Here is a 19,000-nt window from a genome sequence, read left to right as displayed (position 1 = left end):
ATCTCACATTGTAGCTTATCTGAAATGCTTGTATCATACAGGACACAAGAGGAATGCTGGGGATTAAAGTGAGAGGGTGGCCAGCATATAAAAGAGTCAAGAATTCCAATACCTGGATGACAGATTAACTTATTTTTAGAGTGTGATTGACAGGTGATGATTGAGTAGTGCTGTGTCCAGTTAGCTCTTGTGGACCCAGTAAAACAATAGTGGAGACACTGAAAAATTGGTGTCATTGCTCACTGAAGACAATATTCTGGTTCTATATGGCATTTCTGACATTCAATGATCCGAGTGTCATCTTTTGCTCAGTTTTTTCATGGCTCATTTCTCTTTTTTCTGGTTCTTTTGCCTCTCAGCTCACAACAGAAGGAGGATAAAATGTCACCCCAGGATACTTCTGTAACAGTCCCTATTGTGCTTTTCTTTTCCCTTTGAAAGAATGAAAATTTAACAGAACTAAGGTATTACTGCTCCATGAGCACAATAAGAACTATCCAGGGGAAGCACCAATTGTTAGGGGATGCTGATTCTAAACACTGCTTGGGAAGACGAAGGCAAAGGATGAAGTCAAATGGAGTTGGTAAGAACAACTATATCTGTGCAAAGCCAGTGCGCCCGGTTTGTGCACCATTTGTTTTCTTTCACAGTCAGTGAGGGAATGCTTTGTTTTCCCTATTCCTCAGGATTACAGTTGTGACTCTGCAGTTGGATCAGTTTGGAACTGGGGCAGTAAAAAATCGCTGTGCATTATTGCGGGTTGGACTTGACCTGATGTCCCGTTATTTGCTGGAGAGGACTTAGAGCTTTTATTCATGACCAGAGACAGACTAATTACTGCAAATTCTAAGAGAAGCAGTAGCACAGTTATGGACCTGGCTTCCTTGTTTGCTCCTTTTCTGCAGGTCCTCAGCAATGAAGAGTGTATAGTGCAGTGACTCTCTGGATTACTCTGCATTTATGTTGACACACAACAAAGATAGAAGTCTGTAAACTTCTGGCCTTGTTTCAGCCAGTTCATGTGCTATCTGAAGTACATTCAGCAGCAAATTACACTGGAAGCTGTTATTCTGGATTTTCAATTTGTGTGATGCAAGGTGATGTGAATTTGAGTTCATATCAATGATCTCATCAGGTTTGCCATAGGTAATTACATGCAGGCATATAATGTCTTCCTCTGGAACATGTCTATGGATGATCTGCAGACAAAATTAAAGTTAACCCCCCACAGGTAGCTTTTTGAAACACAGCCCTGTGCATATGGGTTCTCCATTTTTGTTGCTTAATTCAACTATCAAAAGCAAACATGTCTTGAGTTCCCCCAGACTGACTCACGTCTCCAAACTAACTCATCCTGTGATATTGTCACAATGTTGAATCTCCTAGCTAGTCAACAGTGCTATTTAATTAGGGTGTCTTTCCAAATCACCTTCAATAGCATCATTGTAATGTATGGGTTGAGATTTAGCCATATGGTCCAAAGCCAGAAACAAAGCCCATCACTAATTTTCTGAACACCAGAGAGCCACAGCACACAGGCACTGTGCTCAGATAGGGAGACAGGTAGGAAAAGAATATCCATTTATTTTTTTACCTAATTTATACATTTATAATGAAGAGCAGAGTTTTACTGCTGAAGAGAGATGTTCAGAGTTTAAAATTCGCATGGGTTGCTCACTAATCTGCTTGGCTTGGGCTGCCCTGGGAAATGCAGTGCTGACTCTGCACTGAGCTCCAAAGCACTAAAGGAAGGATGGACACACAGCAGTAGTTTTACTTTGGATGGGGCTTTTCTAAAAGATGCAGTTTCCTCCTGCTTGGAGTCTCAGCTGAATGAGGGTTGCTGGGCTGCAACCAGCCCTGCCCTTCCCTGTGCTCGTGGCACACCAAAGCCCACAAACCTCTGCAAAGCATGGTCTGCACTGACTTGTAAAACACCTGGAAAATGGTCAGCTTGTTCAACAGGGGAAAAATAACCCTCAAGCAGAATATTTCCTTTCCTTCTTGTTTCCTGCCATGACACACACTAGGCAAGTTTTTCCTCCTTCCGTTTCTTGGCCCCAGGAATTCTGTAGTCATCAACAGATACAGGTTTCAACTTCACATTTTAGTCTCCTCATTCCCCTTCCCCTGCCTTTTCAATCCACACAAGCCAGGAAAGCCTTGTGGAATGTGCCCAACATTTCAAACATAGCTGAGTGTTTCACACACTTCTCAGCTGTGAGCAGCATTTCAGTTCAATTAAGAATAGACCCCCTCCCACTGACTTGCTTCCACAACTTAATTCGAATGTTAACCCTGCAATACTGATATTGTGGATTTTCTGGCTGATTTGGAGGTTTTGTGGTAATGTAATTGTTCAAATAAATGTTCAAAGATAATAGATTCAATCTATAGATACAAGCTGGGATTACTGAAAGAGGTCACGCACACCCCCCTCGACCCTGTTCATCCTCACAGTCTCTCATTTAATTTCAAGAGCAGCAAAGCCTGAAGTTTAATATTATTTGTTATATTTAGGGCAGATGACCTACTCAGTCAGAATAAGAGATTAAGAATTCATTTTTTAAGGCATTATGTAAAAATATATAAAAAAATGACTCTGACTCAAATACTTGGAGTCCACTTGTATGTAAATGTAAAATCAGGACAAGAATCTGAAGAGAAGAAAATGAAATTATGCTAGCAGAAATCCTTGGAGTTTAATTAAGATTTTTTATCCCTGCATGAGAGATTCTGTACACAGAAACCTTGAGACAGTGGCTGGCCCCTTTGTGAATTAGGTATTTGTCCCAACCAAGGTTACCCAGAAGTAATAGGGGTGACCTCAGCTGTCTGCTGTGAGAAACATTTCAAATGGATAAGGACATGGAGTAATTCAGTAATTACAGGGAAGGAAGACCACATGGATTCAAGTGGCCGGTTAGTAATCAATTCCTGCTGGGAAAATTTTTGACCTACCTATAGAGTGTGTGTGTAAAGATGAAGAGCATGTGTATAAAAATCAGCATTTTTTCATAAATGGAAAAAATGAAAGTTCATTCAGAAATAAATAATGTAGTCAGCACTTTATGAAATCCCAGTGTTTTAAAATAACACCTAATTTAATTGCATTGATCTTGTGAAATAATTAAGAGTGTGAGAATAATCAGTTTTCCTTTCATTGTAGACCTTACTCTGTGCATTCTGAAAACATTTTTGTCTAGTTTGCACCCACAGCTACAACTTTAAAGGTCGCTGTGTTTTATCAAGATATCATTTTGTGACAGCTTTTTTAGTGTTCTCAGTGGCACTAACAGCATGCAGTGCCTGATCTTTCCTCAGAAACTGTAAAAGTAAGTGATTTATACATATAACCTAAAAATAATGGATATGCCTTTCTCATTTTAATTTAGCACTAATTAACTGAGAGGTTTTGCATATGTATTTAGAACAAAAGGAAAGCTCTGGCCTCCTGAGTTGATTTTGTTACTGAGTTTCAGGAAATCAAACAACTCTATACCCAGAAAAAGAAGAAAGCTGAATGCAATAAATGCTGTAACAAATGAAATTTTGATTTCAAAATTCAGTGATGTAGAGAACGACAATCAGACTAAAACATCTCTGAGATGTCAGAGAGCCCAGATTGTGCATGCACAAGAAGACGACACAGAAAGTAAATATAAAAATACTGAAGTGTCCTGGATTAGTGGAAACAAATCAGAGGAAGGCAGAACTTCTTCATGCTGGCAGTGGCCACTTACCATTGATGCAGCTGGTGCTGCAGACACCACTCTGGGCAGTATCTCAAAAGGACGTTGGTGTGACATCTTCTGTGTAAGTAATAACGGATCTCAGGTTTCTCAGCAGCACTTGCAGCTCTGAAACTCAGGTTTTTACCCTCTTTAAATTATCTGCAACACCATTATCCCTGCTTGTGGCCAGTTTTTCTCATCCAATACCAAAGGAATTGGCTACAAGAAGGAGCTGAAAGGAGAACCAAGAGGACGCTGCCCCAGGTCATACGCACATGTTCCTGTTAGCTGTTCTTGTACCTCCACCAAGGCAAATTCAGGAGGAAATGCTTTATAACACTGGGAAAATCACCTATACAATGGTATGGAAACTATACCATTGTTACACATCCCCTGCTGGATCCAGGTTTTGAAGCAAGGATGGAAGGACTGAACAGAGACTCTGGAAATCTTGAGTTGATTCCCAATGCCAGCAAGGGTTTTGTGACTCACAGGAAAAAGAAACAGGCTTTCTCTATTCATTTACCCATGCATAAACCACACAAAGCTCTTTGGAGTGACCTCCCATGGTTTTGTTTTGGTTTTTTTTTTTTTTTGTTAAGGGAAATTGCCTCTTGCTTGAGCCTCTATTAGGATTTTGATACGAAATAGTTTACTCCAGAGCAGTTCATAGACCCAGGAGCTTGTGTTTCTTTACTCTTAAGACACTTTGAACATTTTACTTTTCTTCAAAGGATGTTTCTTCTTTGAGATGAAGCCATTTGCTTAATGTTTTAGAGTATTTCATATCCTCTGTTTTTTTCCCCAGGAAAACTCTCTTTGGAAATGAAACACAGGCCTGGATCAATACCCTTCTCCTTGCTGCAGGGTAGCAGAATAACTGAAAGGTGTTCTTGTATTTGTTCTGAGGACGTGGGGATTGTTTCATTTATGCAAGTGAAATGCTTTGTTAAGTCACCTGATGATAAGAGTTGACTGTGAGATTTCTGTACGTGTGGCAAAACGTCAATATTCCTAAAGCATCCTACAGTCAGCAGTTTCAGAGCACAGGTTATTTGCAAAATGCCCTCAACATTATAATCCAGTGACACACAAATCTGCTGCTCCCTGACTTCCAGCACTGTGCTTTCCAAATCCAAAGTTAAATGGATTCTACTCCAAGAGCTGAATCGTCACCTAAACTGCAGTTCTTGAAAGATTTGCTGTTACTGAGGAAATTGGTCTCCTACATATTTCTATTGAATAATTTCCCAAGGACCTATCTTCAGTGCATGGTAATACCATATATTGCAGTGTTGTACTTCTAGATAGACTAATAGACATGTAATCTTATTTTAGCAGAAACCTGGATGCTCATAGACTTACTCGTACAGAGCAGTAACTTGCTGTACAAATATTCCCTCTGAAATCAACAGGAAACCTTGGGCAGGTGTTGTTTCATATGTTGAAGTATATTCACACCTCACTAGCTCACACCAATGACTTCAGCAGAGTTACTTCTCAACTTCTATTACAGTAAAGCTCAGGCCTTTTTCTGGCAGGCAAAGTATTTTTTATTTTGTGTAATAGAAAAACGTGGAAATTGCATTTGAACATGGTGACTTTCCAATACATATCAGGCCTCCTTAAGCCATGTTCATGAAATCCTGTTTGCTCAAAGGATTTTATTCATAGTTATTTAATTCTGTGGTTATTTTTAGTTGCAGTGAGTCCCTTGATACATATGACAACATTTCTGCTCCCCTCATAGGGAGCTGTTGGCCAGTTTTTGTCTTGGATCATATTGGATAGCAGGGAAAAACCAGTCATCAAGTCTATTACTTAATAGACTCATGTTCATTTCTTAGACTGTGCTACCATCTTCCACCTCCCTGAGCAAACTGGAAACCAGCAGCAGACACCATTTTCCCTGCTTGTGCTCTCACCAGCTTCCTCTTGATCTCCCATAATTGCTTTTTCCCTCTCTGAGCCTCCTGCAGATTTATGGATACAGGTTGCACTTTGCTGCAGAACAAGATCGAAACAGACATCTCAAAAAGACAGGACTGCAACTTGTCACTGGCTTTCATTTGTGGTAGGAGATGAGAACTGGGGCAGTGACAAGCACTGACCTTGGCAGGTGGAGAGAGGATCACCCCTCTCCCTGTTGTTCCCCTTACACTCCCTCCGCTCAGGGGCTGGTAATGTGAGTGGCTTTTCTTCAGCATCACTATTGTCCTGTGCAACACACAGTTGTCATGTTCAAATGTTATCACAAGGACCGTTCTTGCCATAGCTGGACAATCCACTCTTATCAAAAAGGCTTTTCAACACAGATCTACAAACAATCTCAAAGGGGGCCTTTCCCTGACCTGTGCCAAGCAGTGCACACATCACCTCCTGCGTGCTGGGGCTCACAATTGCCTGGGCTGCGATGCTTCAGCATCATCTTGGCCTGTCAGAGGGGCCAGTCCCAGCCATTCCACTCTGCTGAGCAAGGCCAGGGACCTTGTCTGGCAGCCTCTTTGCAGATGCACTGCATGACCTCAAAGCCATGTGCATGCTCAGCTCTCCCCCAGATAAAACAGCCTGCAATGAATTCCTCAGCAAGAGCAGCAAAGAGAAGCAGCGTGAAGAGGGTTTGGAGCACCAGATCAAATAGCTCTAGACAGTACTTGAGGCAGCCTGTCGAGCAAACGTGGTCGTCGTGCATGTGTTTCAGCGGGTGTTTCAAGGGCTCACTGGCCTGTCTGGTGCTCCTTGTAGCAAACTGTTCTCTCCCACAAAGAGTGCTCTGCACACAAAAGGTGCCAGAGCAGGTCAGGTGCCAAAATCAACTCCTCCTCCCTTTATTCAGTTTGCCAGATACAGCTAAATAATGAACTGCATTCATTTAGTACAAGCCTCTCTCACCTCCTGCGGATTTGATGTAATAGATGTACTACAGATAAAACACGTGCCAATAGTACTTCATTGTAACTCAATGGCATGGAGAACGTAAAACAACACACTAACAATGAAAGGAGTTTTAGTCCTGTACAGATTCAAACCCATTTGAGGAAACCAGACATAAATCTTCTTTTGCTTGCATTGCAATGTGTATTTTACCCTTATTATTAGGTAAGACCCACGGTTGTTTTAACTGTCTCTTTTTAATTTATTGTGACTTAGATCCTTTACCAAAGCCTCAAAGTCTATCTTATGGAAAGAGCTATTGGACTACATCTCACTCAGGAAAAGCAGAAGGGTTTTGGTTGTGCCAGGGAGGATTTCTGCAGTACCAGTAAATTGACACAATATTAACTCTCACCCCACAGCATAAAGTGTCATCCAATATTCACAAATGGAAATGAAGGAGTTTCACCATCTACTATATAGCAAATGATGCTGTGCTATTTTCTTCCAAAATATGAGACAGAAAACCAGAAAGAAATATTTAAAGGTAGATATAAAGAAGCAAGAAAGTTTAGGCTGCAATCTGAATAAATAGCATCATTGTGGTCTTGCTGTAAGCCTAAAAGAGCTTTTATGGCTGAATGTTGGTTCAGGGAGGCCTGGTGTTGGATATAAAAGTTATTTCTCATATTACTTGATTCCTCTGCTAAGAACTGGGAGTTTTTTATTTTCAGATAAACAGAACTACATCAAAGATACCTGACTCTATCATCATTTTTTTCTTCTAAAGAAAACAACTGTTTTGTCTATCCCTTAGGGGCAAAAAGAAGCAATGTTATTGAATACCTCACCACATCAGTTTCCTGTTTTGTTTGATGGGATGACTATGATTTACAGGATTTCTTTATGAGACTCAATTAAATATAGAATTTATAATATTCATGCAGTTTCTGTGCCAAATATACATAGTGCTGATACAGCAGGGATCTCAAAATATCAACCACCTGCTTAGAAGGAACAGAATTATGAATACATCTCCTTAAACAATAATTCATCATACTCAGAAGCCTAAAGTTAAGCTGCTCTAGAGCCAACACAGCTGCTTTATCAACTTATTTGGGGGATACTGCTGACTTACAATGCTGGATATCATTCTTGCAACTCATGGCTAAGATTAAATTCAAGAACTGAGAACCCTAGGAAGCAGAACTGACTTTGGCATGAAGGACCCTGGTTTTCAGAGGGGAATCCAGAGTTGTGAATGACATGTCCACGCTTCTCATCCAAGATGTCAGGAAACCAAATCTGTTGTATGAGGGAGCCATTCAGATTTAATATATTCACAGTGTCTATGGGAAACCAGAAGAATCTTTCCATACCTCACTGATGACTGTAGGGAAATATCCTTTTCCTCAAGGATTCTGGTCCTTAACTACCTCCCCTCACCCCAGAAAAGACTATGGGGTAGTTTTTCCCTGACTGAGATCAGCTGAGGTACCAACTCAACAGAGGCAAAAAGACAGCTCTTTCCCTAGGGAAAGCTCATCTACCCACAATAATAAAATTAATTTTAATCCTCATGAATTCTTTGTGAGAGGCCTTTGATCTAATCTAGTTCAGCCTTATGACTTTTTTTTCCCAGACAGGCTGGTGCTACAGAAGTGAGACAGACTGGAAGCCCTCGCAGCTGAGCATGGAGGACTTGCACACTGTCTAAGGAGGCACATTCCATGGCAAAAATGGAGTCACAGGGGCTGAGCTGGGTTCTGGGGATAAAAAAATAACACCACAGCACGATAATGCCTTCAAGTCCATTTTCACTGCATGGAAGCAGAATCCTGCTGAGCCCATTCCAGACAGGTGTTGGTCTAATTAGTCTTTTATAACTTGGATTTTACTGCTTCCCTTAGCAGCCAGGCTCACCAATTAAATATCCTTCATTAGGAAGCTTTTCCAAATCTCTAATTTAAAATTTTGCTCCATGTGGAGCTGGAAACCTTTCTTGACCCTTTGGTGACCAGGATAATATTTCAGAAGCACCTTCTTTGCAGCTTTTTTGAGCATTAGAAGACTATCCTCATGTCTTTTTATTTCAGTGCTCTACAAATTCATCACTTTCAGTTTTATTGTTATGAAAAAAGAACTTTTTCATAACTTCTTCCTAATACATTTTGCTCTCCTGGAACCAGGGATACTTTAGCCCTTTCTGTCCCTTTCTCACCCACTAAATATACTTCAGGATGACTCTTTCTGTGAAGGGGGCACTGGAATCTCTCTTAGTCCATAACTAGGATGTCATCATGCCTAATGAATGTTGCTAAACTGTTCAGATATACTGGGAAAAAAGACCCCTGAGGTATTTTAAGTAGTCAGAGTATGAGGAAGTCCAACACTGCAATCACAATCTGTTCAGAAATAACATTCCTACCAGTAGTATCCAGACTCCAATAAAGCTGCTAATAGCAAAAAGGAAAAAGCCCACGGAACACCATCCTGCTTATTTTACCTCTTGCAAGTTTGCATTATTAGTCAGTACTCAAGTCTTCATCTTGGGAGCATGTTCCTGACCAAGAGGTTTTCCAGTCAAATGATGGATTTGTAGGTCCAGCTCTGAAAGGCACAGACACCTTTGAGGGGATGATAACTATCTGGCCTTTAAAAACCACTCCAGACTGAATAGATCAGGTCTGCTTATATTAAAGAAAATCTGTGCCATTGTGAAGACAGCAACTACCCTCTTATTCATCTCTAGGAAATAACCTTTAGAGTTTTAAGAAATAAGGAAAAGGAATAGTCTTTTCATTCAAACTGTTATTGCCTGAAGCAACAAAATAGTCTGAGGGTTGTTTTCAGAAACAAAATGCATGAGGAACTCAGGATGGGGTGAGAATATAGCAAGAAAACTTCAGATTTAGTTGAGATTACAAGAGATTTGCTTATCTCATCCAAACCCCCTCTTCTAATTAGCATTTTCATCTCATCTACTGCCTCATTTTACCTTTTGCTCCTAAATAGTGCTGGAGGCTTGGTTCTAGGGCAGCTCTCTGACATCCACAATGCCTGCCTTCCCCGTTTGACTGAAGCTCCATTTCAATGATGCAGAAAATTAATTAGGGCATTTTATTTCCTTTCTAAGTAGACCTATCTACTATTTCTAAGGCTGCAAATATGGTAACTCTGTGAGTGAATGAACAGAAAATTAGGCTCCTTTTGCATGATTTCTGAACCTGATAGCAAAAACAACTATGAAGGAATCTCAACACAGAATCTGCTGTTTCAACCATACTGGAAAAAATTCTGTGTACCAATTAGAGAGATTACTTTGCTCCAAGTGATGCAGAGAACTGAATAATCCAGCAAATATAGTAACCAGATGTCACTTTATCAGACAGGAGAAAGGAGTTTTCCATGGTGAATGGAAGATGGTCTGTGGGATGCCCATTGGCTCATGCAAAAATTTGCTTTTATTCCCATAATCACTTCTGTGCCCTTTCCCCCAGCCTTAGCTAAGGAGCAGCATGAATAGCTCCACAGCACTGGCTTAGAGAGCTCCTGTTTGTGTCAGGGCAAGTAGCTCAGCTGGGCCAGTGGCCACTGAGGAGGTCATGGCTCTGTTCAGGTGCCCACTCTGAGCACTCCCCTCATGTGCTCTGCTGTTGTGCCACAATGAAGGAATAAAACATCAACATGGCTTCATGTCTTCAGCTTCGCTCAGCACAAATCTCTCCAGGGCATGTTGTGGCAAAACTGACGTGCCATAAAGAAACAGAAAGAAATAAGGCCACAAAAGGGATTAACAATAACAGTAACGAGGAGGTATTTCTCCTGTGCTCCGAAGTTGCTGTTCAACAGGCCTTTGGATAGATTAATCATGGTCAGGTTTTCAGAAGTCATATATTTCACCAGATTAAAACCTTTGTGGTATGAGGACTCCAAGACTGAAAAATAGTTCTTTCCACCCATATCTAATAAATATATATTTGAGGCTCAAGTTGATCTAATGGGAATTCATGCTCAACTGTGCATGTGATGTTTGGATATAAACAACACTTTCACATTGTACAATATGACCCTACTCCTATTGTGTCTTTTCTGAGACTTAGTTATGTATCTTTAAGGTAATTTCCTCTCAGGGCAGATTAGATAACTTAAAATGCCTGCACTAAACCCCTCTGTCTTTAAATTGGGATAAAGATATCAAAGCTTAGCTATGTGTAGTCCAGTTAAATTACTTTGACTGAGCTAACTTGCTATGAAAGGGCATCTTTTATTCCAAAATAGGCCATAAGGTTTTCCACCATACGTATTTGCTGAGGTTAAAATGACCAAATGGATACCAGACCCAGAACCTGCTTACCTGGAAAACCTGTGTGTGATCTTGGCAAGCAGTTCAAGGTAAAGCACAAAAGAAAAAGGAGTCCTACTCAAAAGTCCAATATAAAGTCCCCTTTGTTCAACTCCAAACATGTGCTGAACGCTCCCCAAACATTTTAGCTTTTACTTTGCCCTTGGCTGCTTCAAGGCAAGGGAGCAAATCTCAGCCCATTTGAATCAAAACAGCTGCAATGACTTCAATGAAGTGATGAGTATTTTTTCCAGCAGGAAATATTACCCAGAATCTTTCCTAACTTTAAGATCCCTCTTACAGCTAAACAGGATATTCCATGCCATATTATGCTAATGTAGTGGCATGTTTTCAGCAAGCACAATTCAGTAATTTGTCAACAGCACCACAGTGACAGTGATGACCACGAACCCCTAACTGAGCCTCCTATTGCATCTAGTAATTGTTACTGCATTTTGAAATCCTCCACAGGTGCTTCTTCTTAGAGGCCACAGAATGTAACAGATCTGTTAAACTCCATGAATAAGAATTGTATTCTCAAAAAAGTAAAATATTACCTCTCTGGGGACAGCTTAACCTATGGAAGGCTCATTGTAGCGTGGATAGTGTCCCAAAGCATAAAGAGATTTTGGATGAGTAAAGGCTCAGTAAGGCAAAAAAACCCAATGACAAAGGAACCATTTGTATTAAGCCCCATGCTGTACTATGGCAATGGAGGATTAAGCAAAACAGTATTTTTAAAAATGAAAAAGTACAGGTTTTATTTAGGGGTGAAAGCCTCTGTCCAACAGGCCTGTTCTTTCTGAACATCCTTTGGCTTCAAATCACCTTGCATTTCCATAACCCATTTCCATGCTCCCCAGCCAGTCCATGCAGAGCCCAGTAACAGCTCTTCTCCTTGTTTTGGGCAAAGGATAAGAATTGAGAGAAAATGTATCTCTGCAGTAAACACAGCCTGTGGACATCAGGTTCTCTCAGCACTGGGTGGCAATTATTGCTGTGTAATAGGTAGTCCCCCCCCCCCCCCCCCCCCCCCCCCCGACCCTCTCCTTCAGCCTGCAACACTTCCACTATCAAGTGTTAATCCCTTTGTTAGCTACTCAGCTGCACAACCATTTAGGAGGGCTAATGACTTACACTGTTCCCTCTCTGCATGGTTTCGACAGACATGTAATTAGAGGTGAATGGAGTCTTCAGAGGTACAGCAGCCAGGAAAGCCAGTGGCAAAGTCAAAGTATTTGTCTAATTTTGCAATCGGCTGTTTCAGTGAATGAAACCATCCGGTCAGCTGCACACACAGGAAAGGAAAGTAGAAAAGGAGATGCCAAAAAAAAAAAATCAGCCTTTAAAAATAAATTAAAGAGTGGGTTGCCTGGCAGTCACAAAGCTCTGAGATGAAAAGGAACGTGCTTCAAAATATTTTTGGTCAGGGTGCCAGAGAGCACGTTAGAAGATAAATGCCAGGAAAGAATCTGTTCTTCTCATATAGAGTGAAAAACTATCTAAAGGTGAAAAGCTTTGTTTTAAAGTGCCTGAGATGCTTAATCATTAAGTATGAGAGCTGGAAAGGTATGGAAAAACATATGAAGGTGAACTGAAGAACTTTTTGTGTGCCACAGCCCTGGCTTAGAGATTTGAGTATTCTTTTATGTGAGCCATCCACAACTGGAAACATCCTGCAGCTCTTACACCAGGTGAGTATGGTCTTTTGAAGTCCAAGGGATTTTTGCCCATGCATTAATGTCACTGAGTGAAGGTGAAAAGTGTAACAGGGAGCCACAGTCTTGATAGAGTTTAGATGAAAAATCCCCTCTCAGCTCTAATTTCTGTGTATGGACACACTACAGAGCAGGTCCTGTTTTGCTGCAAGACGCCACTCCCCTTCCACCACACAGGTTTCTCCGAATGATCCCAGCAAGAAGGGGTGGCTGTCAGCTGGCCTTCTATGGCACTGTTGGCACTGACACATTCTCTCAAGGTCTGACAGTGCTGGCTGAAGCCACAGCAGAGCAGGGAGGTGCTACAAGGGGCTCAACCCTCCCTCCCAGCACAGAAGCACAGATTTCAGCTACCAGGTGGTACCTGCCCACTGCCTCCATGTGGCACTTAGTGCTAATTTCTTACACCTCCTGTGGCTGCAGATTGTTTGCTGCTTCTCATAATTTTTCATAAGGTTGGAGGTTTTTCATATTATTTTGTTTTAAACTCCTGCCAAGATTTTTGGCCTCCTCATCACTGGTTTCCCTGTACACTGCATGGCCATCCCTGTTACTGAGGCTGCTGCCCCATCTCCCTGCCACTGACCATTTGCCCATTTTGGAGCATGGAATCTCCTCTCTCCATACAGATTACACAAAGTGCTTTCTTGGATGGTACAGTGTTTGCATTAAGTAACACCTACACTTATTATCTCAGTTACACAATAGCCAATCAAAGTGATAATTTTATGAATTGAAGTAATACACCTTCACTAGAGCTTTGAATTCAGGAGCATAATTTCATTAAAAATGAAAAAACCAGAGTAATAATTAATAATTGTTTTAATTAAGTCTGGGCTTATGAGCTAATATCTCTCACACAGTTGTCCAATACAATTATAAACATCATTTCATGCTTAATGAAATATAAATGAAGCAATTGAATGGCATGCTCCAAAGACATCTCCCTATCAATCAGTTGTCCTACCAAGCCTTCCACCTTTCCTGTGTGCTTCAGTTAGGTATCTTGTTTGGAATGTGGCTGTTGGAAAGATCTGATTTAAGGACTGCAAGCAGCAGCTAGTCCATCATGTCCTTAAGGAAGTCAGTCTGATGGTGAGTTGCCATCACAATTTAAACTGAGAGTCTCATTCCTGGTATGTGGCTATTTTGTTTTCCGAGATACAAATTCAGAGAAACGAATTTGAGTGAGCACAGTACAGCCTGTCCTACACTCCTGCAGCAGCCAAGAACACACATCCATGAATGTCTCTGCTTTCATTGCAGCCAATTTCCCACCACACCAGCAGAGACAGAATGATTTGCTGTTGGACAGCAAAAGATGACTGTGGGCAGCTGCCGAGGATATTTGATTTTTTGAGTGATTTGGAATCTGCTGATAATCAAACACATAAAAGTACTCTTCTGGCTATTTTTTAATTTATCATCTTTATCACTGATATCACTATTCACTTTTTGAGTTATATCAGTAATTTCTCTCCTATTTTGACCAGCTGGCTCTCAATGCCCAGTGGTGTCATTGTGAGAAACCTTGTGTACAGTTGCATGACTTGCAGCTACAAATAGGTAAAACTGCATAATACTTGCTCCCTAATTTCTTGTGTTTATATTCCTTAGTGATGTCCATTCTCACTGTGTGCCTACAGAGTGAGAGGGAGAAAGGAAATCCATCCCTTTGGATTAAAATTATAATGACCCTGACAAAAGGACAGGGTGAAAGCAAAATCTACCCAACTCCAAACTGAGTAATGCTTGCTGTGGCTTGGGTCTGTGCAGTAAATGTATGTTTTCTCTTGCTGGGGCTTGGATATAATTAAATCAAAGTTTGTTGGAAAATTAGCCCAGACATGCTGAAAGCTTCACACCACTGGAAGCCAGGCAGTTTTGCTTGGTACAGGTTTGATTATGAATGGTTCCCTCAGCCCTGGTAATGACTCATATTCACTAACTAGCCAGTATATGAGATGTGACAAAAGTGTAGTTCAGATACACAAAGCATAATTATTTAATGATGAAGTAAAGTTGCTTAGGAAGCCTTTAAGCTATTGCACTCTTAGTAGGGTATTTTGCAGTCACTGAATAAATGAACATAATTTAATTCTTAAAGCTGTATAACTCCTGCTGCTTTTGAAAATGATATGTAGCTAACACGATAGGTTTTTCCCATTATAGAATTCTATATGCTACAACAAACAGCACACAGAATGCAATGTAATGCCACTAAGAATAAGGAAAACTATTCTTAGTGACTACCCAGGCTAAAAATGATAGAACTCATATATCCAGTAACAATCATGAACCTGACAAATCAAGCTTGTAAGCCTGTGGTGTGATCTGAAAACCTAACAAGCTTCCAAGAAGAATTTCCGTTTTAAAAATACATTCTTTCTTTCTGGATTTTTTCTTTTTTTTCCTTTTTTTTTATTTTGATGGGATGTCAAGACTGAACAGCATGAGAGTGTCTGTGCCATTGAAGGGATATATTTATATATTATGTAGCTGTGTTCCAATTACGAAATTGATCCTGTATAAAAATCCCTTAAGGGTGGCTATTAACGAGATTGTCTGCTCCGAGTGCATCCAGTAATAAGATTAGGTATGCATTTATCCTGAGCAGAGATAAACCAATGACAAGTTTGTGCCAAGATAAGACAGTTTTGAAAGGCAATTAAACATGGGACATAATGTGTGTGCATATGTCTGTGGGAGGTTGCAGAATGGAAAGTTGCTTTCATCTGCAGAAGTGCTTCTGAGTGTACCAGGTAGGGAGAAACAGGTTTTTCACAGTGGTGAGATTAAACTTGATCTTAAAAATCAAAATATTTGAATTTTGAATTTACAGCTCAGTTTTATAAAATGTGCAGCCTGGCCTTTTCGGCTTTTTCTCCACTTATGAAAGGCTTGAAAACACTCTTGACAATTACCAGCTGCTCAGTGAGACGAGAAACAATCACCACACTTGGACTTAGTTTGGATTTCAGAGAATACAGCACCTTAACAGCACCCAGACTCCTGCACGGCCTTCACACTGCCTAATTCAGGCAAACCAGACAGTGATGCTCTGAGACAAATGATTTCCAGTATTTCCTACAGGATCTGCAGCAGAATGCCTGTTCCATAATTGTGGCACAGTGGGATGGAAAAACTTGCACCAGGGATTAAACCAAGATTGTTTGGGTAGTGCTGGAGGAGTAGCCAAAGCAGCACAGAGCTCAGCATGGGCAGAAACACACATAAAGCCAATGGATCTCATCACATGACAGCCAGGACATTTCTGTCCCCATCTTAGGGCCATTGGAACTGGTTGGTTACTCACCACTCTCCTTCAGGACAGCGAAAATGTCTCCTAAACTTTCCCTTATTTTCACGGCACTGGGAAAACTTTCTCCTTCTTGTGCTGTTATTGCTGCTGTTGCTCCCAACATTCTTTGGCTGCAGCACCTCCAATAACTGCTGTACACAGGGTGCAGAGAGGCCAGCATCCCCTGGAATCAGAAACCTCTCTTGTACATGAACAACTCAAGCTCAAATCAAATTTTGAATTACTGGGCTTATTAAATAAACCTTAGAATCCTGCCTGTGCTTCCTACCCTTCATATATCTGAACCAAAGCCAACTTCTCAGTGCCTGTGCGGCTGGAACCCCTGGGTACCACTCTGGAAATTACCAGGCACCAGGTAAAAATGGGACGGAGGAGAAAAACTACAGCCCAATTTCTGGAGTAGTCTCTAGGGAGATAATGGACAATAACTGGAGTATAAAGGGTAAGAATAAAGGCATGATTTGTGCTCCCTTAGTTTTTTGCCTGGACAGTTCAAGGTCACTGTGCCAGCACAAATGAGAACAGCCTGGAGGCTTCTGTAAACCACATCCATTGGCAAAGCCTTTAAACAAGAATGTAGGAAGAGAGAGGGGAGCACTTCCAATAATGAGCATGAGCACTTGTCTCAAGGCATTTTGGAAGAATTATTAAAAACAAGAATAACAATAAGTTGTAATAACAGAGCATCTTCAAAAATCCTATACTCCAGAAATACTGGCATTTCAATGATTTGTGAATGCAAAGGAATTCCCTTCCACATTTTTTGAAATACAAAAGCCTCCTGTTCAACTGCCAAATACCCATTCTTCATAAATTAAATTACTTAAGAAATTTGGGTGTTTGACACTTCAACTAGTTGGATTTGAAAGAATAAACAGATTTCTCCCATATACTCACAGACCTCGAAGGGATGGCTGTAAGGTTTTAAAAATACCTACTAAAACAATGTTCTATTATGTGGTGATTCTACAGAGTATATGCAAAAAACATGTGTGACTGGGGAGTTCTTGAACGTAGCCATGTACTTTAATGAGCCTTCAGTTATTAAGTTGCAAAAAACATATGTATGTATTATTACATTTAGCATTATTCTCCCTGAGTAGTTTACTCACATGCTTTCCTTTCTGTTAAAAACCCTATTAAAAATGACAAAGAAATCCTTAAATTTAGTAAGAAATACTGAATTTAGCTGCTCCTCCCATTACACTGCCTGTTTCCTGCCAGGACAGCTGATTCTTCCAAAGCTTGCCCTTTATGTCACACATGGTCACACAGTGCTGAGCAGTGACATTAATTCTCCTAACAGATAATTGGAATCATCAACTTTGTTTTGCCTCTTGGGGTCCCTCCTTCAGAATTTTAAAAAATCAGCTCTCTTCTAAATTAGCATCAAAGATTTACAAGATCTCTGAGCTCTTTTTAAAAACTCTGCTAATTTTCCTTTTCTATGTCCTTCCTTCATTGCCCCCTCCTGTAATCAGGATCCCAAAGTGTGCTTTCTGATGAGGATTAAGCCATGACCCATGCATGATTGCAGGAAATAAGCCTTTAAAATATGCCTAAGTGCTCTGCTTGTTTGAAGTTACTGATCCTTAAAATAGATGTCTGTAAAAATGTGTAATTTCAAATGTTTCTGCAGATATTGTTCCAGTGTGTGTAACAAGGAGACACATCAGGCCAAGTTACATCAGTTATACTCCATTATATCATGAACTGAGACAAAGGAATCAAAATATACAGCAACAATTCAAATGAAAATCCGGCTTTTGTACAGATCCTTTCCCCCATTAACCCCTACAAGCTACAAAATATTCTGCTTTATTTTGGGGGTTTATTTTAGCCAATCACCCTGTTTAGTTTCTCAATATCAATCATGATTTGGAAGTCCAGAGGGTCTGATATTCGTCCAGCTCACCTCCAATGAACCATTTCTTCCTTCCAAACCCACCTTATTTTCCTGCTCTCCATCATTTCTTATTCCCTTCTTACCTTTTTCTGAGAAGATGATCACAGGTGGGGCTTGTGAGCTGGTGCACCACAGAAATGGAAGCTAAGAAATGCCATTATTTTCTTCTCCAGCACTTTCTGCATCATTCCTAGCACTGTTCCCCTGGTTGAGCACCTCTAAACTTTGCATGGCTCTCGCAGGAACTATTTGCAAGGACTCAGAGAACTGTTTTTTAAATAAGTTTTTATAATGAAGGCACATAGAATAAGAAATCAGCCAAATCAGCACAGGAACCTGGGGCAAAAAGATGTATCTTTTTCTCTTGTGGCTCAGGGCACAAAGCCATTCTGGGAAGCTCCAGAAATCAGGGAGAATAGAGCAAGCCCAGGACTTTTCTAGAAAACCCCGTTTCTCCCTTTTTGTGGCCTTTCTCAGAGATGGTGGAAAAAGAAGTGGTGGGTTTTTTCTTTTTTTTCTTTTTCTGGCATCTTTTGTCCTTTTTGGAATATTAAGTATCAAGTGCCACCATTAGAAACTCAGTGTAAGAAGAAGATGTTTTAGAAATTCTAAGGTGCTGTCTGGCATTTTTAGATCCCTGCCACTCACTGAACTTACTGGCAAAGCTCTTTAAGGTATTGAGTATATTGACAGAAGTAGAATAATATTGCTCCCTCCTCATTAGTCTCTCAAGGTACTTAGAACATAATTTTGGCCTATTTAGTGTTACTTTAATCTTAACCAAGTCAAGATAAGGTCAGAAATTTCACCTTTACTGAAGTTCTCAGCCCTCTTATGCCTGTGTGCATAGAAACCTGTGAGAAAAACATTTCAGTCATTTCCACAGCAATGATCAAAGAAAATCACAAATGCAATGGACTTCAAAGAAAAGGGCAATGGCCCAGACCTAGCTCTGAGGCAGTGTGCACCAAATTGGTGAGATCTAAACTAAATTGCTTAAAAACAGCTTCCAGTTTGCAGCACTGGTTATTTAAGGGAGCACAGACTGCAGGTCTGTGGGTACACCAGTGATGGCAGACCTGCTGCAAAGCTGGTCCTGCA

Source organism: Pithys albifrons, chromosome 16, assembly GCF_047495875.1.
Source record: "Pithys albifrons albifrons isolate INPA30051 chromosome 16, PitAlb_v1, whole genome shotgun sequence".
NCBI lineage: Eukaryota > Metazoa > Chordata > Aves > Passeriformes > Thamnophilidae > Pithys > Pithys albifrons.
This window is presented reverse-complemented; position numbering follows the sequence as displayed.